General features: G+C 32.8%; 1 long non-coding RNA gene across 1 annotated transcript in view; it reads right to left on the reverse strand.

The window, feature by feature from the left end:
* The window catches only part of LOC141571305 (uncharacterized), a 139,493-nt gene that overhangs the window by 98,528 nt on the left and 16,457 nt on the right, over positions 1-24,508 (reverse strand). Inside the window, exon 2 of the long non-coding RNA XR_012496068.1 lies at positions 15,499-15,571. This is a non-coding gene — a long non-coding RNA (uncharacterized LOC141571305). The remainder of the gene's footprint in view (positions 1-15,498; positions 15,572-24,508) is intronic.

The following is a 24,508-nucleotide window of genomic DNA, read 5'->3' on the forward strand; positions in this document are numbered from 1 at the left end:
TCAGAATTCAATCTGTCAGATATATTTCAAAATGTATATCAATACATTTTAAGCTTTCTAATATCATGCTAGAAAACAAATTCAAATATCTAACTTTACAGCCAAGCCAAAATAAGTGCAAACGGGCTAAAAGAGTAAGAGCTCAGAATGTTCCATCTAACTCCTTGTGATGAAGAATACATGTCCTTAGGGTTGCAAAGAATCAACAACAGCAGTAAGAGGAAGGGGGAAAATGAGACACCTGTCAAATGAAACATTAACCCTAAGGCTAAAAATATTTTAAATGGTGGGTTGGCAGGTGTTATAGCTGTTGAATCCAAATATTCTCTCATAATTAAGATTTCCCTTCTACAAACATGAACGAGTACACACGTCAGTTATGCATGGCTTTGAAGACATCGACAATCCTGAGTACATAGTTGCTTTAAACTGAACAGTATGTTTTCTGCTCCTTAGCAAAGAAATAAATACATAAAGAGTACATTTTCAAGTTAACAACTGAAGTTCCTTTGGGAGGTAGAATTCTAAACTTTATTTGCTCTGAAACATTTAAACAAACACATGCAAAACAGAAACTTTAAGTATATTTTTGTAAGAATTTTGTCATGTCTATAACTAAACTAATGATCTCTGTCTGATTTTCCTTTTCTTTTTCTTAATGATCCAAATTCACTTTGAAACCATATATTTAGAGGAATCATATCAATGATCAGGATACTGGGGCAGACAAACTCTAAGGTGGTCCCAAGGACCCTAGAACACTGGTGTGTGTGACTCTGTAATCCCTCCCCTGGAGGGTGGGGAAGAGATGCCTTGCTCTACCAATCGAATACAGCAAAGGTGATGGGCTGTCACTGCCATGATTTGTTACATTCTATGAGTTGTTATCTTGCTATCAGACTTACTCTCTTGGTTTCCTGGTGGCCTTGAAGAAACAAGCAAATATGTTGCCAACTGCTTAGAGAGGGCCACAAATGAGGGAACTGTGGGTGGCTTTTAGGAGCTTCCAGATGACAGGCAGTGAAAATCTGGAGCTCTCAGTCCCATAACCATAAGAATATGAACCCTGCTATCAACCTGATTAAGCATGGGAGTGAGTTCTTCCCCAGTTAAGACTCCAGATGAGACCACAGCCTGGCTGACTGCTGTGGGCAGCTTTCCAAGATCCTGAGGATGGGAGAGAGCTAAACCATGCAGAGAGAGACACTGGACCAGCACAAACAAGAGAGGTAATGAATAGGTGTGTTTTTTTTTTTTTTTTTTTCAAGTTTGCAGTTAACTTTTATGCAACATGGCTAACTAATACAGCACTTTTTAAAAATCATATTCTATCCTTAAAACTTGATTTTTATTTTTATTTTTTTAGCAATTTCAAATATTTCTAATTCCCAAGCTATTGAGAGAATACATTCATGTTTTATTGAGTTGTCGGCCCTAAAATGACTGGTGGTCATAATTGAATTAGTTAAACTTAAAGTTATTTTAAAGTTTATTTCACATCTACGGCTTGGTTTCTATAAAGATTTAACATCTTACATCTATTGAAGCATGGCCTATGCAGCCAAAAAACACATTACTGTCTAAATGTACAGTTGTGTGTTTATCCATAAACTATGTACCTATATTTATATATCCCTATATAGATATATATTTTTATAATTAAAAACATGTATTTTGTCATATATATGTAGGCACATATATATGTAGGCACATATAGTATATCTGTGTGTATATATATACATATATAGTATATCTGTATATATATATACATATTTGTGTATATACATATAACTACATATATGTATATACATGTATACATATACATATATATACACAGACATGTGCCTACATATATAATATTCATTTTGATATTTAAGTCCTCCCAAAAAAATATTCACCAGTATCTTAAATTGATGAAATGTATATGGAATATTTCAAATTTACTTACATAGCTCATAACTGACCCTAAAACCTGTATTACCTTTTGGATCTATAAATTAGCTTTCCATACATGTAGGTTTATTTGTACTCATTCCTTAGAAGACAATTTAAAAAAGCATATGAGAGGGCTGCTTCTGTGAAGTTCAGTAGATCTGGGTAGGCCAATGCCCTCACTGCCAACAACTAGTAAAGCAAGATAAATGATAAAGTTACAAAATCACATTTTCAATGCCATCAGTGAGCTTTCAAACCAACAAGCACTAGATGGGTTCAATTTATATAGGAAACAAACTGTTCAGATGTGAGGTAAGGGTTAACAGCTACATATTTTTTGCTTTTTATTTCCTATTGCCTTTACAGTTTCAGAATGCAGGCCTAGATAGGTAGAAGACCACGGTGTGTGTGTGTGTGTGTGTGTGTGTGTGTGTGTGTGTGTGTGTGTGTGTGTGTAACGAGGGGGAAGAACTAGAAAAGCTTTTGGCAATTGCATACGACTGCTAAAATGAAATGTGCGTTTTGATGGGCCTCAAACTCAAGATTGATTTTCCCTAAAAGCATTTTACTGAATGTTGAGGATGTTAAAGAAGACACAGGATTACAGTGAAAACTTCTTAAAGCAAACAGAAGATTGTCTATGTGCTATGTTGTATAGTGGACAAAGACCTGCTGGGACAAGTGATCCTACGGCATTGAAACCTGAAAAGAAGGTGGAATTGGCCATTGCCTTTTCTTGAATAACTTGCTAACACTAATACATAATAGTAAGAGGCCGTGATTATACACTTGGCTCCTAGAGGAAGACCACTACTGAGAGGAGGACGCATCGGCTGAGCTTATGGTGAAAGTTTCTAAACAGCAAACATAGGTGTTTTTAAGGACAATGGGCAGTCTCCATTTGGAGATACATGACATTTTTAAATCATAACAAGTAGGCTAAAGAGAAAATATAAAATCTTCTGGAAGACTACAAAAAGTTACCAATAGTCTTTCAGAGCTAAAGATCCCACGTCCAGCAAAGCTATATATTCAAAGTTCTTGTGGGACACGTTCTGAAGACAGGAGTAAACAGCAGGTAAATTTAAATTTACACTAAAACCCAGCCTTGACTCAGCTCAGGCCCTGATTAAATCATCGCGAGACCCCTGCCCCCCACCAGACTCTATATGATAATAGAAGTATAAGCCCTCTCCTGTGAAAGATAACATGATCTAACACTTCTAGAGTTATTTTACATACAGAGTTCAGCATACATTAAAAATATACATGAAGGAAGCAAGACTACATAATAAATAAACTAACAAAAAACCCGAAACTTCAGGCAATAGAAATGTTGAACAGGTGACCCGCATAGGAGAGGAAGCAGACAACAATTATGATGAATTTGTTACAGAAAATGAAGAAAAGATGGATGAGATAAATTGGTGAAAGGATGGAAAATTCCCTACAGAACTTTAGTTCATAGAAAATTAAATGGTTTTCTGGAAAATGGGTATTATAACTAAAAATAAGTACTCAAAGGATGGGTTTCGCAATAGAATGGACACAACAAAATACAAATTAGCAAATGGAGCAACAGACTGGACACAGCAAAATACATATTAATAGATGGAATATTTATCATGAAATAAATCAATCTGAAGCACACAGGAAACTAAGAGTAAAGTAGAAATGTGGAAATGAGCTTAAAAGATTAATGGAATGCACAAAAATCCTAACATATACATAATTGAAATAACATAAGGAGAAGGCAAAGTGAAGGACAAAAATCAAAATTTGATGACATAAAAACCAAACCAAAGAAACTATCATAAAAGCATTAAATACACACACACACACACACACACACACACACACTCTAATATGGGCCGAATTGTGCCCCTATGAAATGCATATGTTGAAGCCTTAATTCCTAGTATTTCAGAATGTAACTATTTGGAGACAGGGTCCTTAAAAAAGTGATTAAGTTAAAATGATGACATGAAAGTAAGGCCTAATCCATTCTGGCTGATGTCTTTATAAGAAGAGGAAATTTGGACACAAAGGATGTGCAATCACAGAGGACAGATCATGTGAGGACACAGCAAGAAGGCTACCATAAGAGACCTCTCTTATCAGCCCTGCTGATATCTTGATCTTGGATTTCTAACTGCGAAGAAAGAAATTTCTGTTCTTTAAACCATCAGTCTGTGGTGTCTTATTATGGCAGCCTAAGCAAACTAATGCACATGCCTTCCAATAAGCAACAGTAAGACTAACAGCTGACTTCTTAAAAGAAAATTGAAAAGCCAAAAGATAATATAATAAAATGTTTTTAATTATTGCTACAAAAGGGAGCAACACCTAACCAAAAATCATTTAACCGAAGTACATGCCAAAATATTTATAAATTTCAAATAAGTAACATAATTCAAAAAAGTCAGACACAGGTACATACTGCATATGTCCAGTTACATACAGTGTAAAAACAGGCAAAACTAACATGCATTAGTGCTCTCATTTTGGAAGGTATTTTTACTGGGTGTTGGTCACATGTTAAAAAATTCCTTTGCGAGTCTGTATTTTCTTTCAAAATTTAGAAAATATTTAAACTAAATAGAAAAAATACTTATAAAGACAAATGAGGTAATTTCTCACCTGCACTTTTCAATTTAAAGAAATAAAAATGTAAATGAAGCAAAAGAAAAACAATTGCAGTTAAAAACATAAAATTCAAGAAGAATGATGAATAATAGAAAAGGAGTTAAGTTTATAAATGTATATGAATACTGAGTCTACAAAACAACAGTAATGTCTCATGGGATTGAAAATATATTTAGAGGGCAACACATAGCAATAAGTAAATGGTGATAAAGCTATCTATCAGAAGTATATAATGTGTTCTAATAAATCTAGAATTATTAGGTAAATATTTGCATTAAAATGAAAAAAGTCAAAGATATATAAAGTAATATTTAAAATAATTAAATTATTAAAAGGAAAAAGTGACAAATTTTTAGATGGAAATATGGAGTAATTACAAATATTCATTAACTTAAAAGAAGACAACATAGAAGGAAAATAGGATCTTATTTTGGTGAATCCAATAGAAAACCGAATAACATTATAGGTAAAAACCCAACTATATCAGTTATTATATTGAATATGGGTTAAATTCTCCAAGTTAGGCACTAATATTGTAAAAGTAGATTTGAGTCAAAATCTAAACCTATTATACTCTCAAGAGATATGTTGTAAAGATAAAGATACAGAACTGTTGATAGTTTAGAGAAAGATTTATCAGGTAATCACTAACACCCCAAAATCTGTTAAGAGTAGAATTTAACAGAAGAATTATACCTGATATGAAGATAGACATTTTATAACGATGAATTTATTATAAATATTTCACAATCCCAAAATTCAACATACATAGCTTAACACACATACATATATCAAAAATCAAACTATGAGGAGAAAAAAATTCAATCTCAGTGGGCACCATTAACAAAACTTTTTCATTAGTTGATAAAAGAAATGGAAAATGAGGAAGAAATATTTATTTTTAAATATAATTTTGAAAATTGAACTTCATTTCCACATATACAACCTGGCACCATAAAACAACAGAAATTACTTTTTTTTCCCCAGCTACCATGAAACATTTTCCAAATTGCAGAGCAGGCCATAAAGTAATTCTAAAATATTTAAAATATTGAAATAGTTTGATTTCTCTGACCACAATGTAATTAAGCTAGATGTCTATTAAAAAAAAATAAATAGAACATCCCCCATATGCCTAGATATTAAGTTACACATATCTGAATAGTCCATAATTCAAACATAAAATACAATAGAAATTATAGAAAATATTTAACTGAATAATAAATATATGAATTCTTGCAGGGTGTACTCAAATATAAATAATAAAATCTATATCAAAGTGTTTCTAAAAATGTCCTCTCCAGGCTTTCATCTCCCAATCTAGGCTCAAATTAAGGATCATGCAACTATAATAGATTGTCTCTTAAATCTCTTTTAATTTCAAACCATCTCTAGGCTGTTTTTAAATGACTGACACTGTGTTGTTGTTATTAATATTTAAAAATTCAACCTGTTGAAAAATGTGTAATTATAATTCAGTTTGCCACAAAATCTGGTTGTTTCTGTGTGTGTGTGTGTGTCTTATAGTTAGATTCATGTTAAACATTTTGAGCAAGAATGCCAGATAAGTATGTGGTATACTTCATGCTGCATCCAATCAGGTAAAACGTAGTGTCAGCTATTAATGTTACCTAGGATGCTAAATTTCTGAATGAATATATTTTCTGTAAGTAATCTGAAATACCCTGAGATCTTGGCAATATCTTTTCCCAACAAGTGTTCTCTCAGACAGCCTTGCTGGATCAAACATTACTTATTTAATATTCTAATTCTATTAGCCTTTCTATGTTTATTAGCTGACATTTTTCTGTATAAAAAGAACTTTCCAATTTCTACTTCTTCTTTTGAGTGCCACTATGGACTCATTAATTATTTTTCCAATTCAATGGTTTGTAACCCATGCTGTTGTTATCATTTTTATTTTCAGTGCCCCAAATGTGGCCAGTGAGGGTTCTTGCAAGCTGGCTCCCGTGCTTTGCCATACCCGTTCCCCACTGCAGGCCCCTGAGCTGAAGAAGGAGGAAAATATAATTTGATATGATATTGAAATTTTATATTGGATATTGAAATTTTTAATTTACTTTTGATACTTCAATTATTTTAATTACCAAAGTGAGACACTTACTATAACTAAAGTGACTGGGAAGTCTATGGGCTATCCTTGAGATTTCTAAAAAGGGCAGGGGAGGGAGATCCTAAACAGCATGCTGGAAGACAAAAGTTGAAAAAATTTGATTCATTTCCACTTTGCACTCAACTTATTCAAAATTTGTGATAGACTGGTTACAAAGCAAATGAAAATATATTTGCATGCCTTATTTTGTTTCATTTATTTTCCATATTTTTAAATGAAATCTTTACCATAGCAAAATTTATTTAAACAATAGTGTAAATTTGATCTAAAAAAGGTGGGCTTTCCATTTTGTATAATTATCTGTTATTTTGATTTATTATATCTAAACAATATAATTATATATGTAATACAGAATGTAGAAAATATAACACTCTGTATCATACATTATTCACCATGTAGCAAGCATTTATATATTGTATATTGTATATTACATATTTTGTTATATATGATATAGTGCATACTACTTATTATATAGTATATACATTTAATATTGAAAACATAAAAAGCATATGAAAATGCAATTCATACCTGTTATGGTTAGTACCTATGAAAACTTAGATATTGATGATATACATACATACGTGTATATATGTATGTATATACACATACACACGTATACACATCTTATATATGAATGGAGAGATTCTATCACAACTATATATTTACAGGTATAAAAACTCACAAGAAAATGTTAGTTGAGATCATAAAAGAAGCATCAATATATGATCTCCAAATAACACGATACACCGTTTATAAAAAAAGTAAATTTAGTGGTACTTTTTAATTTGCCAAGTCTTTTCCTTCTCTTCCTTGGAGATGTCTTTGTTTATCTGTGTTTGTTTGAATACATAAATGTTTTATTATTACTGAGCAGTGTAATCATCTGCTCATGTTTAGAATACATTTGCATACCTTTATAATTGTCCTCACCACCTGTAAATACATTTAAGAATTTCTGTTGTTTCACATAATTCAGTAACACCTATTATCAAAGAGACAGGCACAGTAACAAAACACTGAAAATCAGTTTGGACATTTAATCACACTTTTTACAAATTTGAAGGATCAAGTAAAGCTTATAGTCATTTGCATTTTTGTTATGGTTGTTTTTTAATTAACTAGGATCACCTTGAAAGTAATACAAATGTGGAATATATTTTTTTCTTAGACACATTACATAAGTTGGTTTATACTTTTACTTATTTATATTGATAAAAAAGTGTAACTTATTAAACACAGGAACTTAATCTTGCTTTTTTTTTTTCTTTAAGAGAAGTGTGTGTTTATTCCTTCAAAACATTTTTGAGAGGAGTCCAAGTCAGGGTCATTCCAATTTTAGGTGATGAAAACAGAAACTAGGCAAACACAATTTTCCTTTATTTAACTTGGGGATTAAGTGCTTCACAAATGTTATTTCATGAATATGAAAAATAACAGAATATAGCTGAACTAGAAACATTTTCTTAAAATTCATACATTTTCATCACCTAAATCTAATTCTAGAATGTATGGTGATATGGTTTCAGGTAATCAAATAATCTTGTAATAATATTGTCCTCTCTTAGTTTTTCTTTTTTCTAAGTCAAATATAAAATTGAATCAGTACTCGAGGCTTGGACCCCAATGAAAGTCAGCAGGATTTTTGAAAAATAAATAAATAAATAACAAGGGCTAGCATAGTGTAACTATATAAAGCCTGGAATTCGCCTGAAATCTAGAGACCATTCTTTCCATCTGATACAGTATCAGGCTTTACAACCACCACGTTGCAGTGAGAGTAGTATCTGTCCCAATAAGAAGAGAGTAAAGTGACTCCCCTTACACAGTTTGACTTATTCTAGTCAGTGACACAACCACACAATATAACCAGTTACCAAGAACACTATTCCCATGTGACAGTAACTCTAATGTAAATCATCTAAAATATTAAATAATCAACGAATCCTTATATTTCTCAATAAGAAGAATCACTTATTTCTAGCAATTTTTGCAGATTGTCAAGATATCATATTTGAACTAAATTGTGTGCTTTTAATCTTACTCTATTTTAAATTCATATTAATACTGTACTTGCCCTGGTAATTATAAAGTATAATTCACACAGATTATGATTATTTTTTACGATACAGGAATGTTCTGGCCACTCAAGAAAGAGTGGTGTTTCTATTTTCATGAACACTATATCATACAAGTATCAAATATTATTCATTCTGTGCAGAAACAACATATATTCTTTTAAAACACCATGAATTTCATGTTTATTTTATATTATGCTAATGAAATGTCAATCAAAAAAGAGACAACCTAACTACGTTGCTTAGAGTTTTGAGCCAGAGAAAGAGGTAGCTCCTTAAATCTCAAGTCAGATCAAAACATTTTTAATTGGTTCACTTTGCACATGAACCTAAATTCCAAATGGATTAACTATGACTTCAAAGATGGAGATAGTTAAGCTCAGTTCTTCACTATATGTCTCATTGTTTCCCTTCCTATACCCTGTTCTCCCACTATCAGGCTTAACTAGCATTGCCCAATATCATACACGTTTTCATAGCACTGATATTTAACTCATGCTATTGCTTCCATTTAAAATGCCATATCGCCTCAGAAGTCTTACTCAGCCATCTCATTTCAGCGAAAATTACCATGTTCCCATCAACCCTTTCTTCTTCCCTCAATTGTATTTAGACATTTTTCTGTCATGACTACAATGTCAGTATAAGCTCTATTGCACAGCATTGACTTCCTTCACCTTTATTACATAGCAAGTAAAATCCACTACTGCAGCATGTATTTTATTAAGTGGGGAACTTATCTTCACTGGATTTAGCAAGAAATAGGAACTCAAAAACATTTATTCAAATCAAACCTTTGTATTTAATCAGCATGTAATCATCATGTCTTTGTATGTAATCATCATGCCTAAGCTTGTATCCGATGTTGCCCTGACCAGTAAAAACTAAAGTGACATGTCTTGAGTGATCACCTTGTAACAAGCACTGAACAAAGTTAATTGCAAGTACCTCACTATTGCACATAAATCCAGCACCAACACACCAGCCCCCACAGGTTCCTGAAGTTTGGGCTGGTAGTTTATTCAAGTTGTTCTTGGTTTTGCCCCCTTCTTTTCTCGAAACTGCACTATGCTTAATGGGGGTGGGAGATGGGGAGTGTCTAACAGAAAACATCTACATTAAGTTTTACAGATTTGAACACAAGAAGAATTATTGAGTTTGTGTTCAACTCAGGAATAGAACCATGGATCTCACAGGGTAAATAATTATGCATCAGTATTTTAGAACAAGTGATTCAGGTTCAAATACAGCATTCTAGTATCTCATAATGATCTTTACCTTTGACCTACCTTTTATAAATAAACTTTGTCTCTAGAACAGTTTTATGTTTACAGAAAAATTGGAAAGATAGTGCAGAGTTCCATATACCCTATACCCGGTTTTCCCCAATCACAAATTCTTACATTAGTACATACATTTGTCACAATTAGTAAACCAATATCAATACATATTTATTAATTAAAGTGCAGACTTTATTCAGATTTCATTAGTTAAAGTCCTCTTTCTGTTAAGGGATCCCATCCAGGATACCACATTAAATTTAAGTATCATCTCTGCTTATATCTCCTCTTGGCTATAATAGTTTTTTCAGTCTTTCTTGTTTTTGATGCTCTTGACAGATTTGAGGAGTAATGGTCAAGTATTTTGTTTTTCTCTATTGGGATTTGTTTTTCTCCTAATGGTATTGGGGTTATGGGCTTTGGGGAGAAAGGTCACAGAAATAAAATGCCATATTCATTGCATCATATCAATGGTACAACTAGCAACATGATTTATGACTATTAATGTTGACCTTTATCACCTGCGAAAGTGTTTGTCATATTGCTTCACTGTAAAGTTGCCTTTAAAAAAAAGATCTGTTTTTTATAGTGTTCTCTTTGGAAGGAAATTACTATATGCAGCCCACACTTAAGAAAGTGGAATTGTGCCTCTCCTTGAATGTGGAGAATCTACAACAGTTACTTAGAGCTCTTCTTCTGTATGAAAGTATTTCTCTGCTCCATAATTTATTAATTTAGTCAATTATTTTCTGTAGCCATATGGACTCATGGATATTTGTTTTATATTTTGGGTTACAATCCAACACTATTTTATTTATTTTGTTCCTCAAATTGCTCTAGTATTGGACATTGGGAGCTAGTTGGCATCTATGTCCCTTTGAAACACCCCCGTGTGTGTGTGTGTGTGTGTGTGTGTGTGTGTGTGTGTGTGAGAGAGAGAGAGAGAGAGAGAGAGAGAGAGCAAGCTTAGTAACTCCATACCTTCTGACACTACAAGATGCTTGTATATTTATTACTCCCCCAGCCCTGTAATCAGCAATTTGTCCTAGGGGTCATAGTTCATTTTATTGGAGAATTAGATTCTCAAGTCTGGGTGCTAGGTGTGCTCATTGTTACCTGTGTGTCATTTCTTTCAGGGTTTCTGAACTCATAGGTCAAAGAAATCTGTGTGTATACCAAACTGTGTGTATATATATGTAATATAAACATTTCTATATGTAACTGCCTGTATTAGGTTAAACATGACTTATTATCTCTGCAAATCGATTTCATTACCACATGGATCATTCTAGCTTTCTCTCCCTGCTTATGTGTAATTTACACTCCAACAGTGAGATACCTGTCTCCTACCATCTGCCCTTCAGATCTTCTGACCATTTTAGGTTGGTTAATTTTATTATTGCTGAGCTTTAAGACTTCTTTGCATATTTTGGATATACAAAAATACTTGCTTTTAAACAGTAGGAATAAAGTCATCATATCTTTAATACTGTAGTCCAGGGAGATGGCACTACTAGTTCATAGGCTTGTAACAAGCTAGTACTTCACCCCATTAACCCCATTTATATTAATATATTTTCAACTGTTTTTGTAAAATGTGTTTTTTCCCCCCACACATTATCTTTCATTATTATAATATATTTATACAGGAAAACTACCAACTAATTGACCAGGTAATATTTCATCTTCATCTCTCTTTCCCAAGAATAAAATTGTTTCATTTCCTGTTCAGTTTCTTGTACTATTTATATTTCCCCCTTAATCTCCTATATTTACATCTTTGGGTAATAGAATGCATTCTACATCTTTATCGACACTTTGAATTATAAGTATTTCTTCAAAATGTAAGAAGATGAACATAGTGCTTCAAGGTTACTTATACATGTACACATATAAGTATAATTCAAAAATAACAAATAACATATAAAATAGAAATTTTGTCATACCTCAAAAAACAAAATAATAATAACATATAGATTGAGAAAATTCCAGAAAAAAAAATTGAAATCCAACTATTTTTTTTTTATGATTTAAGCTCTATATCCTAAGCATTCTCCTGACCATTGGAGACAGCACAAGACAGGACAGAAAATGTCCAAAGACTCATGGTACTGTTTTCTAAAAGGAGGCAGACAGTGAGAAAATGAATCTATAAGAACATGTCAATTAGTGACAAGCAGCAGAGTAAAAATGAAAGAAAGCAAAAAGAATGATAGCTACAGCCTCTATTTTTAAATAATGATTTATAATTACTCTTGTAGTTATTTATAGATTAAAAATAGCTCTTTTTAAAACAATATTATAGATTTTGTCTTCCTTTATCTATATTTGTTTATACTCAAAACTTAATATGCAGGAGGTATCCAGCATATATTGGAACCTTTCTTCTGTATAAAGACATGGGATTCTCATGCGACACTGTGTGTAAATATCAGTGTTTTTGTTATTATAGTTACAATTTCCATAGTTTTCCAGAGAGGATCAGATTAGAAAGTGTTCCTTAATATGTAAATGTGCTATGCCATATTTTATTAGTTTAAAATCAAACCACACAAAGAAATATTTCTGGGTGCACATGGGATTTAAAATCACATTTTCTCATCTTAAGTCTCTACTTTGTATAGCCTTTGAAATAGGACCAATGTCACAATAATTGTATGTATTTCTACCTCTAAAAAATAACGATTTAGGCGTCATCTATGAAGCTGTGTAGTACAGCCCTGTGGCTTCCACAAGAACACTCAAGGATTTCGAGCTTAGTGTGCTCTTGAATCCACTTATAACTGAATCATGTCTCTTAACTTAGCAAAATACATGTGTGCAGCCTGACAAAATGCTGATTTATCACCAGTTACATGGATCAAATAAATGCCTGCATGATTAAAAACAAAAACAAAAAAAGATGGTGAAAATACTTGTAAAGAAAATACACAATTAAATCTGTGCATGCATGCGTGCATGTGTGAAGAAGTTAGTATGTAAGGAAATCACAACCTGGAGAAATACATGTCAATCACAGAACAAGTGTCATCATGACATGATACAAAAACATGCTGCATAAATTTGAAGGGATGACAGTGTAACACCAATAGGGGCCTAGATAGTGGGGAGGAGATATATTTCTTCAGCTGCATTTTCTTTCGAGACCTGATAATAAAGGCCTAATATTTGCAATAGAATCCATTAAAATATGTTAAAGTCTTATCATTTCTAAGGAGATACTCCTTGTATGGAAATTAGTAAATGATAGAAATCGCCTCAGAAGCTCTGAATCAGGTTTTAAAAACATGCCTTTGTGATGTGATCTGTTGGAACTAAAAATGTTTTGATTAGAAGCTCAAGTTTCATGCATTATGTCATTATGATATGGAAAGTTGGCTGCAAAGCAGTGAGAAATTTGTGTTTTAGGGAATCTCAATGAATTGGTTAGTTGACACTTTGGCTCTAAAATGCTTGAACAGTGCTATATCACTTGCCTAAAAATGGATACTGGAAAAAATTATTCCCCTAAGGATTGTATATCCAACTACTTTAGGTATTTCCACCAGGGAGCAGGAATCTGAGGCCCATATATAGTGGAAGGTGGCTTAACGTTCAAAGGCCATGTTTCTGCCGAGGAGATCATGCTGATGATTAATTATACTAGATACTTTGATATTTTATGACATCTCCCTTTCAAAACCACATGTTTATGTAATATTTTATAAATCTTATCGAACTAACCATGGTTTCATGAAGCAGATCAGGAAGTAATATTGCCCACACTTTGTATATGTAAGTAAACTGATCTCAAAGAGTTTAAGTGCCTGGCTTCAGATCAAACATCCAATAAGTAACTACCAGGTATACACATACAGATAGGTCATATGTGGCCAGGCCCTGTCAGCTTCAGAGCACAAAGTACCATGTTATGAGGGAGGATGGAGGTACAGGCCATCTCTGCCCTAGGCACTGTACATAAATAAGACAGCATGACTGTCATTTTAACTAAACTCTTCATGAACTAAGAGAGTGAGTGGCAAAGTCACTTTTTTCTTTATCATTGACATTTTAGAGATTCTTCTAAATACAATCCCCCTCTCACACTCACTTTTATTTTTAAAAGATACAAACTAGTACAGCAGAAAGAATACTAGCATGGATCAGAGAACAACTCTAACTGGGCCAATAACATGCTATATATTCTTGGGACATTTCCCAATTGATTTAGCTTCAGCTAAATCGGTTTGGAAAAGTATGTGTTCCAAGATACCCTTTAGCTATTAAGTGGTGTGATTCAAAAATAGAGGAATTACTCCCTTGTATAAATCTTCTAAAATTACAAACCCAAAACATTAAATAAATGCTATAATTTATCAAAAAAAAAATTTAATTCAGAAGCATTTCATTATCCCAGTCTTCAGTATTCTTGAGTGTGCTGTAAAGCTTAAACACATTCTTTGCAGAAATACATCCATGATAAGTACGTGTCTGAAAAACTGGTCTTGGGTTATGGCAAGCACAGTGACCAGAGTGCCCTGGCCTGATTAACTTTCTAGGTGCCCTCCATCCAACACCATGATGTTCCTTAGTATAATCATTTGACTGAGAGTGATCCACTAAACCTGGTGTGGCTTAATGTCACAATTTCAAATGATAGCAACTTCTGCAGCAGAGATGGCAGAAATAGGGAAAATTACGAAACTGTTTATGCTTAGAACTCTGGTTTCAAGTTCTCTGGAAAACAGCAGTATTATTGACCTAAGAAATTGTCCATGAGAAATGAAGTACATTTGATGGGGAAGGGGGTAGGAGGGGGGAGGTACTGGAATCACAGTGCTGCCTGATGGGAGTCACAGACCATGCTCAGGGCCTTGATTTCCACACCTCAACAAATCAACAAACACCTATGTAATCCTAGGAATAGCAACACACATACCTTTAAGTAGGAAAGTCCTAATTATTGTGTAGTAAGATAAATATCTAATTCAAAACTCCTACATGTTCTTACATTCTTATGAGAAATATGAGATCTGAAACTAATGAAAAGAATTTGGTCAAAGACCGAATTTGTAGATGTACAAAGAATGTCACTTTTCCTTATCACTTAAAGAATATCCTATCTGTTGGTAGACCATTTTTAATGGCACTCTACCTAACAACTATTCTTTGAAAAACCCTTTAGAAAATTAGGTCATATTTTTCTTTCACAGCCTCATGCTGGATCCCGTAAGACATGTTTTGTAGATAAGAGGAAGGGTTGCAAAACTCACACTGACTTTCTATTTAATGAGAGATACATTTGATTTTCTTCTGTCACTTAAACAGTAGATTTATTCCAACACTCTCCTTGATTCTGAGCAAAAGTCAAGCCAGGCTCATTTTCAGGGATAAAATAAATCATATCTAAAAGAGCAAACCATCAAATCAGTGAACTATTGTCACTCACCTGAGCAAGGTTTGGGTCACTGTTCTGCTTGCTTCCTTGGGAAATGTGGAGAGCTGCACAGTGCACAGGAATTCTGGAAGGAAAAAAAAGGAAGGAAATTTCAGCAAATAGAAATCAAGAAAACTATCATCTGTCCTTGAAGAAATAAAAGCAATTTATATTCTTGGGACCTATTTTTGTCTTACAGGATGGTGGGTTTAGTGATTTCTCAAGGTCCATATTTCACGATGTTCCTATAATACTGTATCTACAGAGGGTGCAAAAAAATGTATACACATTTTAAGAAAGGAAAACTGTATTAAATTGTAATACTCAATATATACCGATAACAAAAGATGAATACAAGTCACGTTTGACTTCTGTAATTATAAGAGCTGCTCAAAGTGGTTACCATCAGCGTCCAGACACTTCTGATTACGGCGAAGTACAGCTTGAGCAACATTGACCAAAATGTTAACATTGCTTAAAATGTGCATACATTTTTTGGCACCCCCAGTATTAGTCACATATTTAGAGGCAACTCATGTAGCTTTATATAAGCTAATGATGAATATTATTTTATAATAAAAGAATCTTATGACAAAATGAAATACATGATGAAAAATTTTGCATTATCCACATGTGTGTACACACACATACATGTATATTGTATTAATTTTGTATTTTGTTGGACTCTATTATTTATTAATGGTAAAGAAAAATAAATATCACCTATTTGTGAAAGATAGGTCCAAAATTCACTTGAAAAATATAATTGTAGGCGTCCTTATTAGTGTAGAGCAAACAAAATATACTAGATCACACTTGTTTTAATGATAAGGGGATATGGGGAAGAAAAATCCTTCTCAAAAATTTACTCTTTCCCAGGCAATCGGTGTCAGCAAACAATAATCAAATTTCATACACAACTCTATTTTCAGTTCACTTTTATAACTCTCTGGTGTTTTTCTGCCTTTCAATAATAGGTAATTGGAAAAGGCAATATGCATTACACAAATGTTTTCCCTTGGATTTCTGAAAAAGGTGACTTTTTCAAAAAGTAAAAGCCTTAGCTTCTCTAAGTCAGAGAAGTCTCATATAATTAAAGCCTCCAGCTGCATGCATTTTTAATACCACAGACAACATAGTAATTGACATATGTGATTCTGGATCACACTTCAGATTTTAAATTATTTTAGTGTGCTGAAATCTGTTTAAGTGCACTAACCAGATATACTTTCAGTAATTCGGCTTTTAATAACTATCGTTCACTTCAGAGCTACCTTTGATGTTAAAATAGTCTAAGAAATAATGTAATTTCCCCACATGCTGGTTGGGTTACAGTCAGATGTTTCTTAAATATTTCATGTAAGAACTCTCCCTGACCCCTACCACTGTGAAAATGTGAGGAGATTTTCCTTACAATAATTTTATATCTTGTAGTTCACTAAATTAACTGGAATGATCAGGACCTCAACTGAAATTGATTGCTGAACCAAAAATAAGATCAGAGCAATAAATTGAAAGGATACAGCAGATATAAAAATACAAATTATAAGAATAAGTTCAGAATAATTAATATTTTCAAAATTGCTATGCAAAAGACCTTAGACAGTATAAAGATCATAGCACATTAAAATCTAAAATTTTAAATACACCTCTGAACCCAGGAAAAGACTACTAATTCCTACTTATTTGCCATAAAGCCAGCAGGCATGATACCATAGAGCTTTATTAACAATTAACGCTAATTTCTATGCTTAGTTCCTCTAGTGCTCTAAACTTCTTGTTACCGGACTATTCAGACATATGTGAGCGTTTAAAAGATTTCCAGTCACCTTTCGTACATATCAGCCAGGTTATGCATGAAGGTTACAGTTTCTATACTTTTTTCCTTAAACTGTTTAGAAAAATATATATATATATATAAAGATGTATAAATGAAAAACACAGATGATATATTTCTAATAAATTAAATTTAATTAACATTCATTTTGCTCCCAGTATCATGGAATTATCAAATAGTTACGAGTATGTAAAGAGATGAAATGAAGACATTTGTTGTCCTCAAGGTGTTTCAATCTACCTTAGAATATAATGAAATAAGGAACTAAATAGATACGATATATGAAGAACAAGATAAATGCTGCAAAAGAGTAAATATTATTATGTAGAGTTTAACGAGACTGGGTTTCATATAAATGAGACAACAAGATAACTTTTCATGGTGGTGGCATACTTAGGAGATGGATTTTAAGGTATTGGAGAAGAAACATTTCCAGCCAGCGAATGAGTATTAAAACAGCATGGAATCACAAAATGTGGGGCAAAACCATATATCCATAAGCAGTCAACTTGGCCATGACGCAGCTGATGCTTCGAGCTATGGCAGCAGTTAGGCCTGAAGGGGCAGTTGTTGGAGGTTTTGTTGTGCATCATCATCTGCACACCTCAAAGCCTGCAGCTCCTGTGACTAAATTACACTGCCACTTCAGGAGGTGCACACGAAAGCTGGATAGACTAGGGGAACTGACAATGAAGAAGTGAGAGCAACAGGCATTTTTAAAAAACTGAATAATGGGAAAGAGAGGGGAAAACAACAGCATGTTAACATAGATCCTAAGAGACATTTATCAGTGTGAATAATTAAGATGAATTTATAAAATTTTAAGAGAGTTTTATTATCCAACCTCACTAAAATGACGAATAAAAAATATACTTTTGATCATAGGGTAAGTTAGATCATCAAGTATATTCACAATGCATTATTTGGAGGATTAAAAGAGATTTTGAAAATTAAAGTAATTTCAATTTGATAAAGAAATACTCAGAAGTCAATGCTGAATAAAAAAACAAAACAAATAAACAAAAACCCTAAGCCAAGAATAAGAAAAAAAATGAACAAGTATAACATGCCAGAGGCTGGGCTAAACTATTTCTTGTATAGTATCTCAGTGTGTGATTATTATCATTATAATAATAAAATAACAATAAATAACTTATTAATGTTAATTAAATAAAATTGTTATTATTTCCATTTAATATGTGTAAGAAATGAGGCTAAAATACATTAAAGGAATGGTCCAGATTTGCAGTTAGTATTTGACAACATGGTGGTTAAGACTCAAGTTTAGTCTTTCCAACTATACAGCATGAATGGAATGTGAATGATGTCTAAGAAAGAAAGTAGGGAAGAAACCAAAAAAAAAGTCACTGTACAGGTATCCAGGATCCTCTAACAGGACTCAAGATGCAGAAAAATGAGCTAATAGTTGGTAACTGTAAATAAATGCAAGAATCAGAAAATATTTTTGGAAAATAAGTTATAAGACTGTTACTGATCAACACAAAGGTGGATAGGATAAAGAAAAAGATGTAAAAATTATTTGGCTTAAACTGTGAGATATCAAGTTAACAGTTACTGATGTTAATAAAAAAGTTTAGGAAAAAGAAGGAAGATCATGAAATATTTGGATGGTTATGATCTCTTAACAAGATGATAGGCTCTACATAAGAGAGGATATACACATTTTTGTATTCCCAATTCCAATATAAAACATAGCTCTTAGTTTTGAAAAATATTTGATAAAATAATTTGAATTCAATTCATTTTAGTTGGTCATTAAATATTGACATTATAAAATGAAAATTGTCATGCAAAACATTCATTGAGTTGTTGCCTCAGGATAAAAGTTTGTTGGAAATTCATGTGAAATCTCAAGGAACCCTGAATAGGCAAAATATTTGTGATAAAGAATGAAGTTGGAGGATTCACAGCTCATTTCAAAAGTCACTGCAAAACTACAGTAATCAACAGTCTGATAGCTATATATACAGACATATAGGCCAGTGAAGTAGAACAAAGAGCCCAAAATTAACTCTTGCAATATGTAGTCAAATGATTTTCAACAAGAGTGCCAAGACAATTCATTTGGGGAAAGGGCAGTTTTTTCAGTAAATGGTGCTGAGAGAACTAGATATCCAAATGCAAAATAATAAAGTTGGACTCTTATCTTATGACATGTACAAACCTTAACTCAAAATGGATTCAAGACCTAAATATAAAAAAACTAAAGCCATAAAATTTATAGAAGAAAGCACACAGGGAAATTTCCATGACATTGATTTTGGCAATGATACAATAGATATGACAGCAAAAGCACAAGTAACAAAAGGAAATATAGACAAATTGAACTATATCAAAATGTAAAACTTCTGTGCCTTAAGAGACACTACCAAGACACTGAAAGGACAACTCACATAGGAGAAAATATTGCAAATTATGTATTTGATAAAGGATTTATATCCAGAATGTACAAACAACTGCTAAAACTCAACAATAATTACAAGTGAGTCAATTTAAAAATGGGACTTGGATATTTCTCCAAAGAAGATATGCCAATGGCCAATAAGGATATGAGAATATGCTCAACTAGTCATTAGGGAAACACAAATCAAACTTACAACAAGCTACCACGTCACATCTATTAGAGTGTTATTACCAAACAAATGAACAAAAAAATAATTGTTGGTGAGTGTGTAGAGAAATTAGAGCCATTATGCCTTACTGATCTGAATGTAAAATGGTGCAAGCACTGTGAAAAACAGAATGGCAGTTCCTCACAAAATTAAACATAGAATTACCATATGATCCAGCAATTTCACTTCTGGTTGTATATCCCAAAGTATTGAAAGCAGGGATAAAGATATTTGTACACTAATGTTCATAGCAGCATTACTCACAATGACCAAAAGGTGGAAACAACCCAAGTGTCCATCAACAGGTATCTGTTTAAACAAGTTTGCATATATACACAATAGTATATTCCATAGCTGTAAAGAGGAAGGACATTCTTGCTTGTGCTGCTATGGGGATAAACCTTGAAAATTTTATGCTAATTGAAATAAGCCCAACATAATATTATAAATATTATATGATTCTACACATATAAGGTACTTGGCATAGCCAAGTTTACAGAGACAGAAAATACACTAGTGTTTACCAGGGACTGGGGTGAGAAGGGGATGGATAGGGATGTTTAATGGATACAAAGGGATGTTTAATGGATACAAAGTTTCAGTTTGGGAGGATGAAAAGTTCTGGAGATGGAATGTAATAATATTTGCATAATGTGAATATTTAATGCTACTGAATTGTACATGTAAAATGGTTAAAATGGAAAAAACTTATGTTAGGTATACTTTAATAAAACAAAAAGAGAAAAACAAAGTTTGTTGGGGAGTGAAAGTAGTAGAATTGGCAGAAGAGGTGTTGAACTGCAATGTAGTCACGACAAAGGCCTCAGCCAATTCCAGAAGGAGCTCTGGACCTAGGACTTCTCTTTACAATTGACCTACTTTGAGGACAAGGGCAGGAATCTTTATACCAGTCACATCTAACAGACTTTGGGTTAAGGCTGCTAACAAGGAGGTAGAATATACCTAGATGAGGCTACTCTACTCTTCAACGATTCCAAGGGAGGGATTTAACAGCCACCAGCACTCTCAGCAGTTGGCGAAGGAGTGTCTCAGTCCTTAAGGGGAGATATGGGCAACAAACCATACATCCATTACAGATCACACTGCTGGACCCATCATTTAACCCTCTGCCACAAAGGTGACACTGCTCCTTCACTTTCTGTTGGCTCTCTCTTTCCCCACACTCTCAGAGCCATCCTATATTCATGGTAGTGTAACTCCTATGTAACAGGTGAGTGCTTCTATGCCAATAAACTTTTTGATATCTGACCTGATATCTCATCCATCTTGATCCAGTACAATCAGAATTCAGTTATTTTCATATTCCCCTAGCTCTTGTTACATGTTGGCTAAATCCCCAACTCTTTTAGTTCTAAAATTCATTGGTACTTATGAATTAATAACACTTGTAATACTTCTGATGACTTTTGTTAATTTTTACCTATTTCTTAATTCCCTATCTAAAAAATACTCCTGATTATTCGATTAACCTCCAATGACTGAAGATGGCATCCTCCATGAGACAAGAAAATGAGAGCAACATTTTTCATAGTTTTATCAGGTGCTTTACACTACACAAATTGTCTTGATAATTTTAAGGCAACTTTTCCATCAATTTTATAGAAGAGCAACCTGAGGCTCAGAGAAGTTGATTGACTTGAAAAGAATAAATAGCTATTAAGTAGTAGAGGAACAATTTGGTTACAAAATCTTTACAAGTACCTCCTTATCAGTAATATTAATGAAAGCTACCATTTACTGAACAGTCACTATATGATATTTATTGTGAAAGTCACTCATCTTTTTAACGGAACACAACCACCCTATAGGAAATAAGGAAATAATATTATAAGCAAAGTATCACTATTCCTATATTCCAAGTGAGAAACCTGAACTTCAAACAGGCAAAATTCCTTAACACAAGCTCACACTATCTACCATCTTTGTCCCAAGTCATTCTGCTTTACGGAGTTTCCACACCCATTCTGCTTTACGGAGGTTCCACACCCAACATGAATCTCTCTTTGAAACCTCAGATAGATATATATAGATAGATAGATAGATAGATAGATAGATAGATAGATAGATAGATAGATATAGAGAGAGAAAGAGAGAGACATACAGACAGATAAATAGATGATACGCCACATGTATATACAGACGTATATATGGAATCATTCAGGCATAAAATATTCCTTTTTTGTGTGTATAGCACCAATCTTATTGGAAGTATTTCAGTTTAGATAAAACAGTCACAATAGAATAACCAACTGTCAGATTTAAAAGGTTTATTCACCATGAAACATGTAATTTTCTATTTCATATGAAAAATAAAGTAAATAATCTGTGTTGTTTAGAAATTAATGTAATATACAGTGTATTCTACATTGGTTTTAGGCTGCTCAAAAAAAAAAAAAAAAAAAAAAACACCAATAGACTCTCCTTTACAACGTATATTTAAATGCATTATTTTTTCTTAAAAAGCCCCTAAAGTTGTATCACAGACAATTAGAATTTTACTACTATTTCAATAAGCCTTGAATGATTTAAATTGGTAAGCCCAAATCACTTTATTATAGCAAGTACTAAAATAACATTTAATTATCTGTAGTTAATAATATTAATACAATCTAATGGATTAAGCTATTATGTTCAGGGTTTCCAGAGGTAGAAGGAGTACGAAACTGGTCAATGAGCTTTAGGATTAATAGGCAGCATAAGGGCAAAGAGTGTGGATTATCTGTGATAGTATTTGAAATATATGCAACCCCCAATGTTGCGTTCATCTGCAAATGGTAAAGCAGAAACCCAAACAATCGCCAAGACTGAAACAAAATACGAGCAAATTATCTAATGAACAGTAGCTATGCCGGTGCAGTATTTCATATAACTGAAACTAGACAAGTTCAATATGTGGTGCCAGTGTACTCAATTTGAAAAAGCATTCAAGTGATGAGTTGGCCTCTAGAAAGAGAAGCACATTATAAATTCTTTCTATTTAGAAATACATCAAATAGAGATGCTATTTCCTATAACATTAGGCTAAACTGAGAAATGGGTTAATTTTGGGAAATTCTTCCTAAAATGGGCTCAATAATGTTTACCTATAGAATCATGCTTTATTTAGCCTGCATATATTTATTTGAAGATAACAAGTGGTGCATGCCAGAAATTAAATTTAGTCCTTTTCAATCTTGTGCATAAAAGGAAATGTTAGAAGTGAAAATGCAATGAAGCCGCAAAATCACTGAAGTTTTTCAACAGAGCGTACAACACTGAGTTATTAATGCTTTGAAGGTAGTTTTAGAGTAAGAGTTTCTCGTCTGGATGATTATACCTCAATTGTTTTAATAAAACAGAGTAAATGGAATAAGAGTTCTGAACATAATACGTGACATCGTAGAATTGAAAACACAATGGTAGGATTTTTAGAAGTGAAATCTTCTATTAAGTGACCTGTTAATGTTTTGTTTTTGTTTTTGTTTTTAATAATATGATTTAAACTGTATTGTAGAAATGAAACTATTGAGAAAAGAAAGTAGTCAAGTAGAATGAATTCACCACTTCCACTGAAGACTGAAGTTCAATATTATCATTGGGAGAAAGAAGTAATCTGTACTAATAAGACCTTGTTCACACTTCTGTTCTTATACTGCAAAGCTTAGTTTTGTCTCTGTGATAAAAAATACGTATGAATAAAGATCAGTCAAAATAGTATTAAAATCCATGCTAATGTTCTCATCACATTACAAATATAAATGTTTTTTAGTTTCTAATTACATCAACAATAGAAAATTAAAGTGAATTACATGGCAATAGAAAATTAATCTAAATTCTCAAGTTGATTTTAAAGCAAAACAATTATAAATGCGGGTAACATTCCTGACAAAAAAAGAAGGGCATCCACAGAGAACCTTGAGCAAAAGTAGGGCAGGCAACCACTTGTTCGTACTGAATTTGTAGAGCCAACCAAGCAACAGACAAGCTATTATAACGTTATTGTTTCAGGATATAAGCCTATTATACTCTACAAATGAAGACACTGACATTTTGTGATATTGGTTGAAAAGATTAACAGTTTTTAAAGACCAGTACCAACTGTGCCAAATTAAATATATTAAAACCTGAAAGCTTTACATCTGATGTGCCCTCCAATGTAAATGCACATACGCTATAGTTTAAATGGCCTCAGTGGCACCATTAATAATGTAGTGGCATGTCAGTTTTGGAGATGCGATTTAAGTCTTCTCTATTTTGTAATAAAACATAGCAGAGTGTGTTTTCTAAATTTTTAGTATGTTGAGTGAAACAGTGAAGAAGGGTACGTTTAGAAGCTTGTTTATATGTATTTAGAAATATATATATATATTTCATACATAAATATTTTTTGGTCAGTCATGCCATGGCACACCTTAATAAACTTAGGAAGTAATAGTCAAAGTATTTAGATGAAAAATACTTAGATAATATATTTTTAAATTTTAATATATAGTTAATGTATTTTAACCCATTTTGAGTCCTGATAGATTTACCATGTTTCCCCGAACATAAG

Source organism: Rhinolophus sinicus, linkage group LG04 (assembly GCF_036562045.2).
Source record: "Rhinolophus sinicus isolate RSC01 linkage group LG04, ASM3656204v1, whole genome shotgun sequence".
In the NCBI taxonomy this organism is placed as follows: domain Eukaryota; kingdom Metazoa; phylum Chordata; class Mammalia; order Chiroptera; family Rhinolophidae; genus Rhinolophus; species Rhinolophus sinicus.